Consider the following 14,672-nt stretch of genomic DNA (forward strand, 5'->3'; position numbering starts at 1 on the left):
GCAATAGCTCAAAAACGCAATGATTTAAATTAATGAAATTTGGTAAGTGATCTTGCGACTAGAATTGTAATTTTGTGTCAAATTTTGGTTTCGAACGATCAGGAAAAATTTCGTCTGAAATATAAATTCAGGTTTGCAACTGTGTGCCAGAGATTAATATTGAAAAAAAAACCATACATTCCACGATTCAGATTAAAAATGAATATTTCGTAATTACTGCAAAGCATTCTTGGTCTACCTCAATTAAGCTCCAGAATTGTTTACGAAATTGGAGTATGACACTTTTATTAGAGAGTATGGAGAAAGTATGGAGATAAGCACTCTCGCTTGTTCAATTACTGGCTTCAAATACGTAAAAGGAGACAGACAATTTTTAGATGTCAGGTTAGCTTTAACAACTTATTTATATATCTACAACTCTGGTAATAACATAATTAGCACAATTTTTATTTTATCCAACTAACTTACTATATCTTTTAGATTTTTCACTCACATGAGCACAGACAGAAAGCAATTCAGTTTAGTTTAGTCCGTATTAAAGTCCCGTTGTAAAGCAACACTAGGGCAATTTTGGGACGGACCTCGTCATTTTGAACCGCGGTCAGATGACGAGGACGATATCTGAGCTGGCATCCCCCTCTCCACGCTACACTACACCAGCGGGAGGACGTTTGGCATGACGGATTTAACGGGCAACAGACCCCCTTGCACGACGGTTCTTCGTTGGAATCGGGTCTCGAACCTGAAACCCTACGGTTCACAAGCTGAGATCTTACCACCAGGCCACCGCGGCCCTGAAAGCCTTTCAGATTCATATTCATTGGATTTCGTAGAAAATCCGACAGAGATCAATATTTTGGTGCAAAGAAAATGCGACATTTTATTCATTTGGTCCTCCTCATTGTTGAGATGTAAGTTGTTACATTCGTATACGAACAGAACGATATATAGACGTAGATGGAAATGAAAAATTGAATTTTTTACTTTCAGTGAAATTTAAAGAGTGAAATTCATCAAAATGCAATGATCGAATTTATGTCGGATTATTCGTCTATAGTTCACACACGAAAAAAAAAGTCCTCGATTAGTTAACTATTTAATTGAACAAACCATTTAATTGAACAAACCTCTGACTTCTTCCTTCCATACTTACCATCTACAGAACTGATGATCATTTGTAACATCTTAATAATTTAATCTACCCTAAGAGAAGATGCTGACACCAAACGATAAAATGGAGGCAAAAATATCCTTATTTATTTCTTACCAGATATATGTGCAGTAGAATTCCATAATCGTCCTGTTAAGGAATATTTGGCGACGAATTATCTAAGATATTTCCCCCGAGCCGTCACGACACCAATTTAGAAGATTTACTTTTTCTTGATGTGAGCTTTGCTTCAATTTGATGAAAAGAAAAGAGTGCAAATAGTCTGAGACGTTGCTCGATCGATTTGCTGTAACGTGGTGTGTTGAAGCGTGGAGTTAATGGGGGGGGGTGGAAGTCTGGAGCAAAAATCATCATTGATAATGCTTGGATGCTCCAATAAAAATAGAAATAAGAACTATATGGAGAGCAGATTATCGAAGGTTATGTTCATTAAGGCTGATTGATCCCGATAGGGCATAAAGTGGATATGCATTAGAGAAATTTTAATGAACCAAGTAGTGAGAGTTAACAATTGAATATTTGGTCAAAATAGTAACATTGCTAAGAATTATATTTATATCTGCATTATAAAAAATATTTACAAATTGCTTTTCTTATTTAATATTTTGTTAGTCGAAAGGGGAAGAAGATAATAAATTAATTCCGTATTTTTCCTTATAACTATTTTTAAATTATTATTTTGAAAGGTAAGGTAAAAATTCAGATTAACAGTATGCAAACTGTTTATTTATCTACAGAAACCCTCACTACAGAGAAGCTTATATTTACAGAGGACTATAAATATGAAAAGCGTAAAGAACAAAAATCACATCAAGTAAGTCACAGATAGCAAATGATAAAATCCTAAATATTACGTGAAGAATTTGTAATAAAAAAAACGAAAATATATCAACCCTAAAACAATCAAGGATCATTATATAAAAATACAATTTCTAAAGTTTAAAAAAATCGATACACACGCCATGGAATTACTTAAAATACATTATGAGTTTAAACGTCTGAAGAATAAAATATTCCAAATTATAAATATATATAATATATATTAAATTATATAATTCTCCGAAATGGCGTAATGATAAACCATACTTTTCAATTTTTTTAGAACATTTAATCGGAACTTTGAAGGTTATATAAAGCCTTATGTCACATCAACTTATGTGTCTAAAACCTTGTTAGAATACGCCGCCAACCTCTTCCCTCTTCTACGCTACCCCAAGTTTCTCTCTCCTTATCAGTATTTGCCGACCGGCCAGCAACCATTCCAAATGGCACAGAAGTATAGAAATCGAAAAGGGTACATTTCAATCTTCTAAAGAACAAATCACGATAAAATCGACCAGTTTCCAAACTCAAACTCTGTTTCGTCATGATGCAGTCGAATTTATTTGGCTTCTTTTACTAATGACATGAAAAGATGGAAATTGGGAAAGTTTGGATATCTAATCTTCAGCATTATGATAAAATTGATTGGTTTCTACCTTCCCACTAGAAACCGGTACACCAGTTTTTACACCACTAACCCCTCGCCTACTCTATTCTACATATCTCAAGCTACTATCTTCTTGCCGTGCTTCTTTAGCCAGAAGCTGTTCCAAATAGCAGGGAGGGGGATAAGAATTAGGAAGTTGCATTTCAAAACTTTGCACCGCATTATTATAAATTTATGTTATTTCCAAACTCGTTCTCCATTTTGCTGTGGACCAATCGGATTTATGTCTTGTAGCACATGCTTCATTTGAAAATGCTGCTACTTCCAAATTGTTTCAACCTGCTTCCAATCTCACAGTCTCTCATTTTGTTATATAGCAGAGGGGATTTACTTGACTTATAGCAGAAGCTTTCTATACAAATGACTTGAAGAAGATTGAGATGGGTTAGATATCTGACCATTTACACCACGAGAAAATTGGCAGGCATGGACATTCAGCTCGTTTTTGGTATAGAACTGTCATCTTTGATTGAGTGTGGAGTCAGCATCATTCCATTGGATATTCCAACTTGAATATCTAACCATGCATGCCAGGATAAGATTGTTAATTTTCACATTTGAACACGATTTTCGGGTGGAGAAGTGAGATTTACATCGAATGGATTGGTTATGAATCATTTTAGTTTTTCTCTAATGAATTCTGAAAAATCGTTTTCAATCATACACGTAAAATCTGAAATCACTAAATAAGCCCAACAATTCAATATGTCCATGAAACTTCTAATTTAATTATCTGATCTATGACACATAAGAAACTATAATTCTACTATCCAGTTCATCACATATTATTAATGTTTTCATTTGAAATTTAATCCCATTACTCTTTCAAAGAAATTCTATATTAACCGAAATATTTTGAGTTTGTCAAATTATTTTAAAATATTTTCTTTCTGGAGATTTTTTAATAACACTCATCAAGTCTCAAGAAAATTAATAGTGAGATAAATTTATACCATTCTTTCTCAATAGAGTAGTTTAACAGTAAGTATTTTGCAAGAATTGTTAAATGAAATATAACGAAAACAATTTATTCAATTATTAGCTCTCTAATGTATTATAAATATGTAATTTAGTAATTACTTTTATAATCCAGTGCTAACACATATTACAGTCTCAATATTTTATAACTGAAATATGAATCGTACTGCTGAATACTTTTCCTAAATCACCTTACCTACAGGCCCCCTAATCCCAACAAGTCCAACACAGCTATCTTGTATGCGACAATGCCCCACTGATATATTTCTAGAATTTAGTTCAAAGTACAAAATTCTGGAGATTTTAAAGAGGGATTTGCATAAAAAATAAAGACCCAAATTTCGACTTGGTGAAAATAAGGTTCTAAGTAAAATTCCACTGGAAAATCTAGAATTTGACTCAGACCGCCAAATTTCAGCTATCATCTGTTGGCGAACAGTCATCGTAATTTGGAAGATTTTATTTGGGATTCCATTCACAAATGAGTACTAAATTTTAATCGTTTAATTTGTAATTATAAACAATTTTCGATTAAAATATCTTCTATTAAACTTTCTTGCAATAAATTATAACCTAAATTTTCCTTTATAGTCGCTGGGATCATTTAAAAGTATCAATCGCCTTTCTTACACGAATATTTATCTTCAAGAAGTGGGAATGAATTCCGAGATCAAATGTAGCGTAAATGCTTCTTTCAAATTCTGATATCACTTCTGTCTAGAGTGAGAGTGAAAAGAAAGAACTTCATCTTTCTTCTTTTATACCGGCTTAAGTCATTTCACTGCTTCATTTTGAACAAATGAACGATTCTCAAAGAAAGAAATAAAGCCCTTTCATTCTATCAATTCTGCATATCAAGTCCACCATTTGTGTTGTCTGTTCTTATGAGTCCATTATCTAACGCCACATATTGTTTTATATCAAAATATATTATAAATTCCTCTTACTTTAGATGAATTTTAAATTTATTTCATTGCAGATTTATTGCTTAAACTCTATAACGGAAACTAACAAAATCAATATATGTGATTTTTCAGTTACATTGTAAAAATATTAACTGTTCTTATACTTAATTGCAAGTTGTCTTACCATTCTCCTCATGCAACATGTTTAATTCTTTCTTCCAATAAATTAGTACGACGCATTTGATGTTTGTCATATCAACATGAAGCAAGTCCATCTTTCTTAATTTTCTATTCTAAAGAATAATGAACGAATTACATAAGTTTTTTGAAACTATATTTTTGAATTACTTCTTTAAATATTTAAGACCTTGAAATGTTATTCATTCTTCTTAAAATCAAGATTTTTCAATAAATATTTACCCCTAAAAAGAAATTTTATAGTTTCGGAACGTTTAGAGTCGTTTTTTCAACTATTATATGCTTTTTATCAATTTTTATAAATCACACACTACATTATATAAAATATGTATCTCGACTTTTTCAAGGATCACCCACAGGCAGGGAATCAAGCCAGAGATTTTTTTTCTGTGAAGGAATATTGACCCCACGTGACCCGAAAATCTCAAGAAATTCAAGGTAAGAAATCACAAAATCAAAGACAATAAATGACACAATAACAAGCAAAATATTATTTAAATTTTTTATTGGGGGTGGGATTTTCGGGGGGCCAATATTTTAGACGAAGGTCAGACCCCTCACAGAAAAAATCTCTGCTGATGGTGACCATTGAAAACGTCTTCAGGCCGGATTCATCATTTCTTTCAATTTGGTTTCTTTGTTGCATTTAAAATTAATATTTATTTCTAATTTGGTTACATCAGTTACAAACTTACCTTCAATCATTTTATTACGAAAATCAATTTTAATTTTAATTCTGTTTACTTTAAAAAGTTAATTAATTTTAATCAAAATCTCGGTACATTTTATAGTTTATATTATTGTTTTTCTAACTGCCTGTACATTCTAACCATTCTATTTACATATTTAAATGGTTTCCATCATCTAATCACCGCTCAACAGTTAATTTCTAAATTGCTCAAGACGGGCATATATTTTAGATTAGAAAATTACTTTAAATGAAATATAGAGGATTATATGTCTTTGTTTGAATCAATATATATGCCTATATATATATATAAAAAAAAAATAGAAAGTCTTCATATTTATACATCACTCGGTTTTACTGTCCAAATAGAGTAAAATATTTTGATACGTTAAATCGCATTTTGAAAAGAAAAGTTCTAGTTTTCCTTGATTTAAATTTAGCTAATTTCAAGCTTTCAGTAACGTTATTTTAAAATATCTCTGTGGTCATCTCTTAGAACATCGGTCATTTAATTCTAAGTACTCTCTCGAAGGATCTTTAAACTTAAAACTCAGATATTCAAAATTAAAATTTCATAATTTGTTTTATTTTAATGGCGGAAAAGGGATTTTATTATTTAAAATATATGAATGCAGAATATTTGATTAATGAATCTAGTAGACTGAAAAAAATAATTGCAGTCTACTAGTTCAATTTAGCAATAAACTTATTAACTCAGACATCATAAAATATATTTCTTGACTCATTTAGAGATTTTTTCCCCATAAGAGTCGTATTCCTATTTCTAATGCTACAGAAATTAGCTATTATACGTAGGGATTGCAATACCGGTATACCGGGATACCGAATACCGGTATTTTGAGCCATTTGTACAATTTTGTAATACCGGTATTCACAAGTTTAAATACCGGTTTTTCGGTTATTTGCTAGAAATTTTTAAAATTGTCTCCTCTATATGTTCAGGTATCGCGAACATAGCAATACAGTATACGTTTTTGTTTTTATGTCTCCCTAACGGGCGAAATTAATTAGCTAATGAATGGCTTAATTAATTTCTTAAATCTAAATTAGCGAAACATGGATTATCCCTTAAAGAAAATATTGTATTCATAACGACTGATGGAGCAACAATTATGAAAAAAGTTGGAAAGTTGATTGGTGCAAATCAGCAGTTATGCTATGCACATGGAATTCAATTAGGAGTAATAGATGTGTTATACCAAAAATATAAAGAACAGAAAAATCCAAATACTGTGGATACATAAACTTCGGATTCCAACTATATTACATTGAAAAATCGCATAGAAGAAAGGCATACCGAAATAGAAAATGACTTATGGTATTTACATAATTCTAATGATTTTAAAAATGAAAATGAAAAGAAGAAAAGAAAATAACCAATTCAAATCTGATTAAGTTATAGTAAAGTTTCTAAAAATTTTTTCCCCACAAACCTATCCACATTCAGAATTCGGTTCAATTATCGAAGGTTATGATGTCACTACTGTCGATAGTGAAAAGGAATTGTCTCTTAAACAAAAATTAGAATTAGCAATAAATAAAAAAAAATTTCAACGAACCAAAATAAAATACAGAAATCAGCTGTATCCAAAACCATCCGACGAGAAATCGATTTATTTGAAGATGAGGGATTTAAAGGTAAATACTTGAAAAAATTATATTGCTCATTGCTAACAGTACCACCAACTAGCGTAGATGCCGAAAGAGCGTTTTCGACAGCTGGTAATTTTTACACAAAATTACTTTTCAAGCTTAATGACAGTACAATTGATGCATTACGTTTTTTTAGATCACATTTCAAAAATTTGTAATAGTACCACAAATTGAATAGTGATATTTAAATTTTTTTTATGATTTAAATAAATAAGATGTTTCTTTACTTTTTTGTGATTACATACTGTTATAATTTATAAGTTACAATTTTTTTTTGTGATATTTGCACTCTCTAACAAAACTGGCAAATAAAAAAAAGAAACACCTGTGTTTTCGTTCTTTTTCCAAAATTTCTAATACCGGTATTAAAACCGGTATCCCGGTATTAAGATTTAAAAAATACCGAATACCGGTATTGAAATTTTGGTCCGGTATTGCAATCCCTAATTATACGCGGTATATAAAATCTAATCGCATCTTATTTTAAATTTCTCTAAAATCTTAAAAATTCATAGTCGCTTTATCTTGCACGGTTTACAACTTACTAGAAAACGCAATTTATTTTAATATATGCAGTTGGCACTTTATATTCTGCTTAAATATTGCAAAATTTCATGAATTCATGAAAAATAAAGAAGCAGTAGTAAGGCAAACATTTATCGTTGCATCAGCAACGGAACCTAAATGACATGATAAATATGACGTAGATCTCAGAAGCTAAGGTGTTTTCTCTTTTGCTTTTGTACTCCCTAAAGAAAAATATGATTGATAGCAGGGTGTTAAAAGAGCACTTTCATGCCTATAGATAAAGCATGACTGACGTGTATTTCATGAAAATCGTTAGCCGTAAATATTAATTTAAAAAAAATGTGACTAATCCATTGACTTTTAGGATAGGTTTTTTTTATAGGATATCCATCATCTGTTTTTAGGATGGGTATATTTTCCCTTTCTTCGCCCATGAAAAAAAATTCCAAGGACAACGTGGAGAATTATTTATAAAGAAAATTTATTTCTCGTTTAACGACTTCAAGATATTGAATTTCAGAGAAAAAAAATCAAAGATTCCGCAGAAATCAATATCATCGCTTAGACCGAACGAAACTCAAGTATTTTTGAACGGACAAAATCATGTTGCTTTCCTGCTTGCAGTAAAAATTGATAGGTGCACTCAATAAAATATAATTCTGATATGAAATTAGTAAAGATGTATTTGTAGGAATGACAATTAAATTGCAGAATCTTTTTATTCGTGAATAAAAACATCGCATTAATCATTTGGTCTCAAATAGCAGATTAAATTTACTTAAATTATATCGACTCTGACTTAATTCTACCTTTGTTAACTTTTTGGGCTTTTTATTGTAGTACTGAGATAAACATGAAAACAGTACCATCTGTCTACTTGGAATCCAAAACGTTTTCAAAGGCAGGTGTATGGAAATTCAAAAAGATTCTTCCTCTTAAATTTCCAAAGCTTCGAAAAATGTTGATGCTTTTAACAAAAACAAGAGAAAATATATTTTACAAAGAAAAAAAGAAGAAGAAGAAGAAATTAGAAAATCTATCAAGAACAAGAAGAACAAGTTTAGGAGTAGCTCCCTGAGAGCCAAAGGGGAAAAAATGAAGTTCTGGCCGGACAGATTGCGTAGTGGGTAGTGATACAGCATTCGTCAAAGAGGAATAATGGTAAATCAGGTCAATGAAACTTTGCAAAATGCCGGCCATTCGAACATAAGATATTATTATTATTCATTGACAGAATCAATAAACAGGACAAAATTTACAGTTATCTGGATCATTGAATTATTTTTTTTAATTATTTATTATTGCATACAAAAATTATTGAAGTTATGATATTGGGTAGATTTCGATTGTGGTAACTTCCTGAAATTCCGAACGAATAAATATCAACCAGGAACAGCCGAAATATTTAAATAAATTCGTAATAAATCTTAATTTTATGTAAAAATAAACTTTATGCTTTAGTAATGAAAGGATTCTTAGGATAAAGTTAGATCTTCTTAAAACTTATAATTTGAAATACTCGTATATGAGAATCTGATTTTGAGGATCTCATATGAAAAAATTATATTTTCTCTACAGAATTTATTTTCTGAACACTGATTAATTATGTACAAAGTTCTTGCAATAAGAACAATTTATGATTTTACGAGATCGTATTATAAGCAGAAGATCTTAATCAAATAAATCCTCCCATTCGTTCGTCATGTTGTTGCTACCATGATTCGCCATTTTGGTTAAATACGTTTTCCATGTGGACAATTATCAATTTCTTCTTTTTTTCTTTATCAGTGTTTTTTAATAAATCTTTTTTTCTGAAATCAGTAGGGGACAAAGGTACGAGTTTATTAATAAAAACGATGTTTCAGAAATGAATTTTCCATTCACTGGAGGAATAGTAAATGGGTGTGGACTGTTTATAAGCTCAATATATTTTTAATTCTACTGATAAACTGATTGAAAGATTCAGAAGGGAGAGATTTAAATAGGTAAAACGAGAAACTAAAAGTGTAGATAATTAGTTTATTTATTGTCCTGAATTCGTCATAAGAACTGAAAACATATATATTTAATTATATAATTCTTCAATTTCTTAATTAATATGTTCCATCGAACTGGATATTTATATTTTCAGTTATTTTAATCAACTCAGGATAGTAAAGCAAGTATTTTGACTTCAATTGAATTTTTTAAAATTTAAATTTACAACGACTCCATTCCGATGATGTGTTATGTATTGGCCTTGCAGATTGAAGCTTAAGCTATAAAAGAGCCAGCCTACTGTGCCATGAAAAATGCGAGTGGTTTACATTGCTTGGCAGTCATTAAACATGTATCTGCAATGTCTTTCTGATGAGGTGCGATCATTTGGCAATTTTAAACTGTTGTCCACTCAAGTATCATTCTTACCAGTAATAAAGTAAATCTAAAACCTTTTTATCGTTCATATCTCATTTGAGGTTCTAAAACGTTCCACAGACATGTTTAATATAAATTAATTTTACTAAACTTTCTTCTAATAATAAATATTTCGATAAGAATTCAATATACAAACAGATTTTACTTAGGAAGTAACGCACCTTTTTATCATATAAGCTGAATTGTGTTATCACAACCCAAGTTGCAATCGGTATTTTTACAAAAAAAAAACCATATTTAAGACTTTTTTCTAATTTTTACATACAGTTTTTCTTATGGCTGTGTTATTTTTATACCTAAAAATAAAGCATCACAAAATTTTATCCTATTTGTTGTTTTTCGCAAAATTGGGTTTGTAGAATCATATTTAATGTAAAAATAACATTAATATCCTTAAGAATTGATCATTTAAAAAAAAATAGTTAAAATAATTTTTAAATATTTGATTTCGAGCAGAAGGAATTTAAATTTTAATTACTAGTTTTATGAAAATAATAATAAAATATTGTAGATAATAAAACATTCTTCCTTCGAATCATAAACAATCTTTACACAAACATTTAATAGAAAATACGCAGGGGAAATTTGCATACTTTAAATCTTCTTAGAAATTCAAAATTATTTTCTATTGAATCTGAAACTTAAAAGATAAAATTATAAATGTACTTCAAACAATTTAAAACTGTCTCGAGAGGGAAAAACAGTCATCAGGTATCAAAAATATTTAACTTCTTTGTATGAAGAAATTCCGGTAACAGCTGCTTTTTTTAAAACAACAAAAAAGTCGTCAGAACAAAAATGGTATTCTTCCCTTTATTCGAAAAATTCCAAATATCCCGAAGGAATATTTCTGTCAAACGAGACAAGATAACGAAGAAAATTGCTTGCGATATAACATTACAATACTTTCCACAAATTCAGTTATAGAAACTTTATAAAATACTCCCATGGAGCAGAATATAAATTCATGCATCACCAGTTCACTTCCACCCACACACCCACTGGATAAAGAAATTTTAAATCCCACGTGTGGGATGTAGCTAAAAATTTAGCTAGTAGCAACCATCAAGTTGAAGTAGGAGACTTTCTCCCGCCAGGTCGGTTGTTTTCTTGGCGACAGCTACTGATTTCAGCTAATAAGTTGGTCTATGGAGACCGCCAATACATTTACTGTTGGCGACGTTATATACAGATAGGTAGAGTTGGTTTTTCTTTCCGTTGATGCTGTCAGTTTCTTCTATTATTTTTATGCAAAGAAAAGAAGAGCAAAAATGCAGACATTCTGACAAGTTTACTCGTTTTCACGTTTCAATAATTTTCTTTGAGCTTGCAAACATTTTTTTTCTGGCATTTGATAAGAGGTTTTACGAAAATCATTTATAGGAAGTAATAGGAGAAAAATCTCATTTTAGAAAAAATAATTTGCTTTCAAAATGTTTTATAGAATATACATTTTAATATACGAATAAAATAAATCAACAAGCGTTCGTCTTACGCTGAAAAACACAGTAAATTGCAATTACATTATTAAATAAGTGTAATTAATGTAACCGAATTTCAAAAGAAGCAAAAATGAAAATTCTAATATATACTAAGCCATAAGATAGTGCATAAAATAAAAATTTATCATTTTTGAAATGTTTTGAAAATATTTTAAATATTAGATCTTCATAGCAGAAATATTAAAAAGGCTTTGTTTAGCCATCGTTCATTAATATATTACTTCACGTATTCTGTTTCTTAATTTATTCATTTATTATTCTAAAGCTTATCAGAAACAATAAATACCGGGTGGTCAAAAAGTCCGTAAAAACTTTATAAACATTATTAAATAAGTGTAATTAATATAACCGAATTTCAAAATATAATGAAAAATGTAATGCATACTAAGCCATAAATAAATAAAAATTTATCATTTTTGAAATGTTTTGAAAATATTTTAAATGTTAGATCTTCATAGCAGAAATATTAAAAAGGCTTTGTCTAGACTTGGTTCCTTAATATATTGTTTCACGTATTCTGTTTCTTAATTAATTTACTTTTTATTCTAAAACTTATCAGAAACAATAAATACCGGGTGGTCAAAAAGTCCGTAAAAACTTTAAAAATTTATAAAAACTCGTAAAATTAAACAAAAAAAAAATACGGTTTGCAATTTAGCATCGATAAGCCACGGGATTTTTTCAGATAAGAAAAAAAAAAACAGCCGATAGGTGGCGCTGGTATGAACGACTTAGTTGGAAATAAGCAAATGAGACAGGCGATTATAAATACTTACGTTTTTTATCCAGAATCAGTTTTCCGTTGCATGCTATGTAAGTAAACAAGGATGCTATGTGGAAAAGATAAAGCTTTAATGGTGAAGCTATTTTACTTGAACCAAGAATTGGCGACTGTTGCACTGTGTAAATTCCGACTTTTGAAAAATGTGAACAATGGAAAAGGACCTTTTAGTGGCAGGCCTCATAAAGTTTGTTCAGCGATTTGAAGAAACTGGATCGCTGGAAGATAACGTAAGTTCCAGACGAAATCTAAGGCAGACACATTCGGAACGCGTTGCAGCCGAAATGGAAATATTAGCGTCAGAATTGGCTGCAGGGACTAGTAGTACAAGGGAAGCTGGCAAAAGCCAAGTTTCCATTGCCCACTCTGTCTCCAGAGCTGACACCTGCAGACCAGCAGGCTATGGGGAAATTTAAAATCCCGGGTGTATCGATCCCGTCCATTCAACTTGTTGCAATTAAAAAATGTAATGCGCCGAGACCTGTCTTTTATATAGCCGGACAGGATTTGTGACATGACTGCAATGTGTTATCACCTGTTGGGGTTGACATATGGAATACATATTGCTATAATAAATGGTTTGGTAATATTATTTTTGTTTTTTTGCGTGTCTTTTCTTTCACTTATGTGCGAAACGCCACCTGTAAATTATTTTTTGAATTTTTATTTTTTTTTCCTTGCCTAAAAAGAATTCCGTAACTTATCAATGCATTTAAATCCGCAAACCTTTTTTTATTTTGCTTAATTTTACAGGTTTTTGACGAATTTTTAAATTTTTTACAGGCTTTTCTGCCCACCGGGTATTCATTCATTGAAATAAGTAGCAAGGAAAGATAATTCAACTGCGCTTCATTAGTTAATTATATTATGAAACATTCTGATAATCTTTCTTTGATTTTGATAACCGATTATTAATTTACATTTTTAACATCATAATCATTTTAGAAACCTTTTTATAAATAAAATGTTTTATAGCAAACTTTTTTGAGATAAAAACAGAACTTATATGTAGATTTTCTGAACATTCATCTCCGCACTAAATTAAGTAAACCAAACCCAGTTTTTATGTCACATTTTTATTCAAATGCTTTGTAAATTTAAATGAGTTATTTGAGGAAATATGAATAAAAGTTTTATAAATACCATTATGAATAAAAATGAATGCATTCTGAAAAGATTTGAATCTTATTAATATTTGAATACATGTTTTAAAATTAAGAGGGAACTCTAATTTCAACCTTATAACGAACTATCTGAATTTTTTCTTTTATTTCAGATATAAATTAGGATATATCTATAAATCTTAAATCATTTTAAAATATTTTATTTAAAGTTACTGGAAAAATATATATTTAAAGTGCAAAAGTGCTTAAAAATATTTTTTCTTGTATATCTTTCTAAGTAATCAATGGGAAAAAAACAACTAGAAAATGAGGACAAATTTTATCTAATTAACCCTCTAAAAACATCATAGATGTTTCAAGTAAATTTATTATTCTAATTCAGAACGTGTGGTTACAAATGTTTTGGATTTAATCAATTTTGCTGTTGTATTTTAAGAAGCACACATGATTACAAGTATAATTACAAACGAAAAATTACAACACTCTTACCTTGACATTGAAAAATTTCTGTTGGATTCTGGTATTAAAGTCCAACCCCTACTGTAAAGGGGAATTTTTCGTCTTTGAATTGTTGGCTAACTAACTTCATTTTGCTCTCCTCCCCGGGAAGCGACAACCTATTTATATAGCTTACCTCTTCTGTATGTAGTGGTAGCCGTTTCTTTTACATTCTGAAGGAAAAAGAATAGCAACTGAAAATAACAAAATAACCTAGATTTATTCATTTATTTATTATTATTAAATGAAATAATATTTATTTATGGCAGTATAGTCAAAATAATTTTACACAAATTAGAAAAAAACAGAGGCAAAACAATTAGAAAACAATTTTTAATTCTTGTTTCGCATTTGCAATTGCATACTTTTGGATGATTTCAAAAAAAGAAAGAATATAGTCTGCATTGTTTGTACACAGATTATCCTATTTGTTTTTAAGATATGTTTAAATATGCATTATCAGTGGAAATACTTTTAAAATGAAAAATACAAAAAGACGAAGAAATAAACAAACAAACAACAGAAACAAAACAAAACTGAAACTGAAAATCTCTACACATTTGTGTATTTTTATACAAGTACATTAAATTATTTTAAAATTATCATAATTTGTACTACGTTTTTCAGACTCATGGAGTCTAAATGTTATCTAAACTCTTAATAATTAAACCTCTAAATACTCTGTCCAAAACATTTTTGAAATATTTTACACGAATTCGCA

The sequence above is a fragment of the Argiope bruennichi genome, chromosome 6 (assembly GCF_947563725.1).
Source record: "Argiope bruennichi chromosome 6, qqArgBrue1.1, whole genome shotgun sequence".
NCBI lineage: Eukaryota > Metazoa > Arthropoda > Arachnida > Araneae > Araneidae > Argiope > Argiope bruennichi.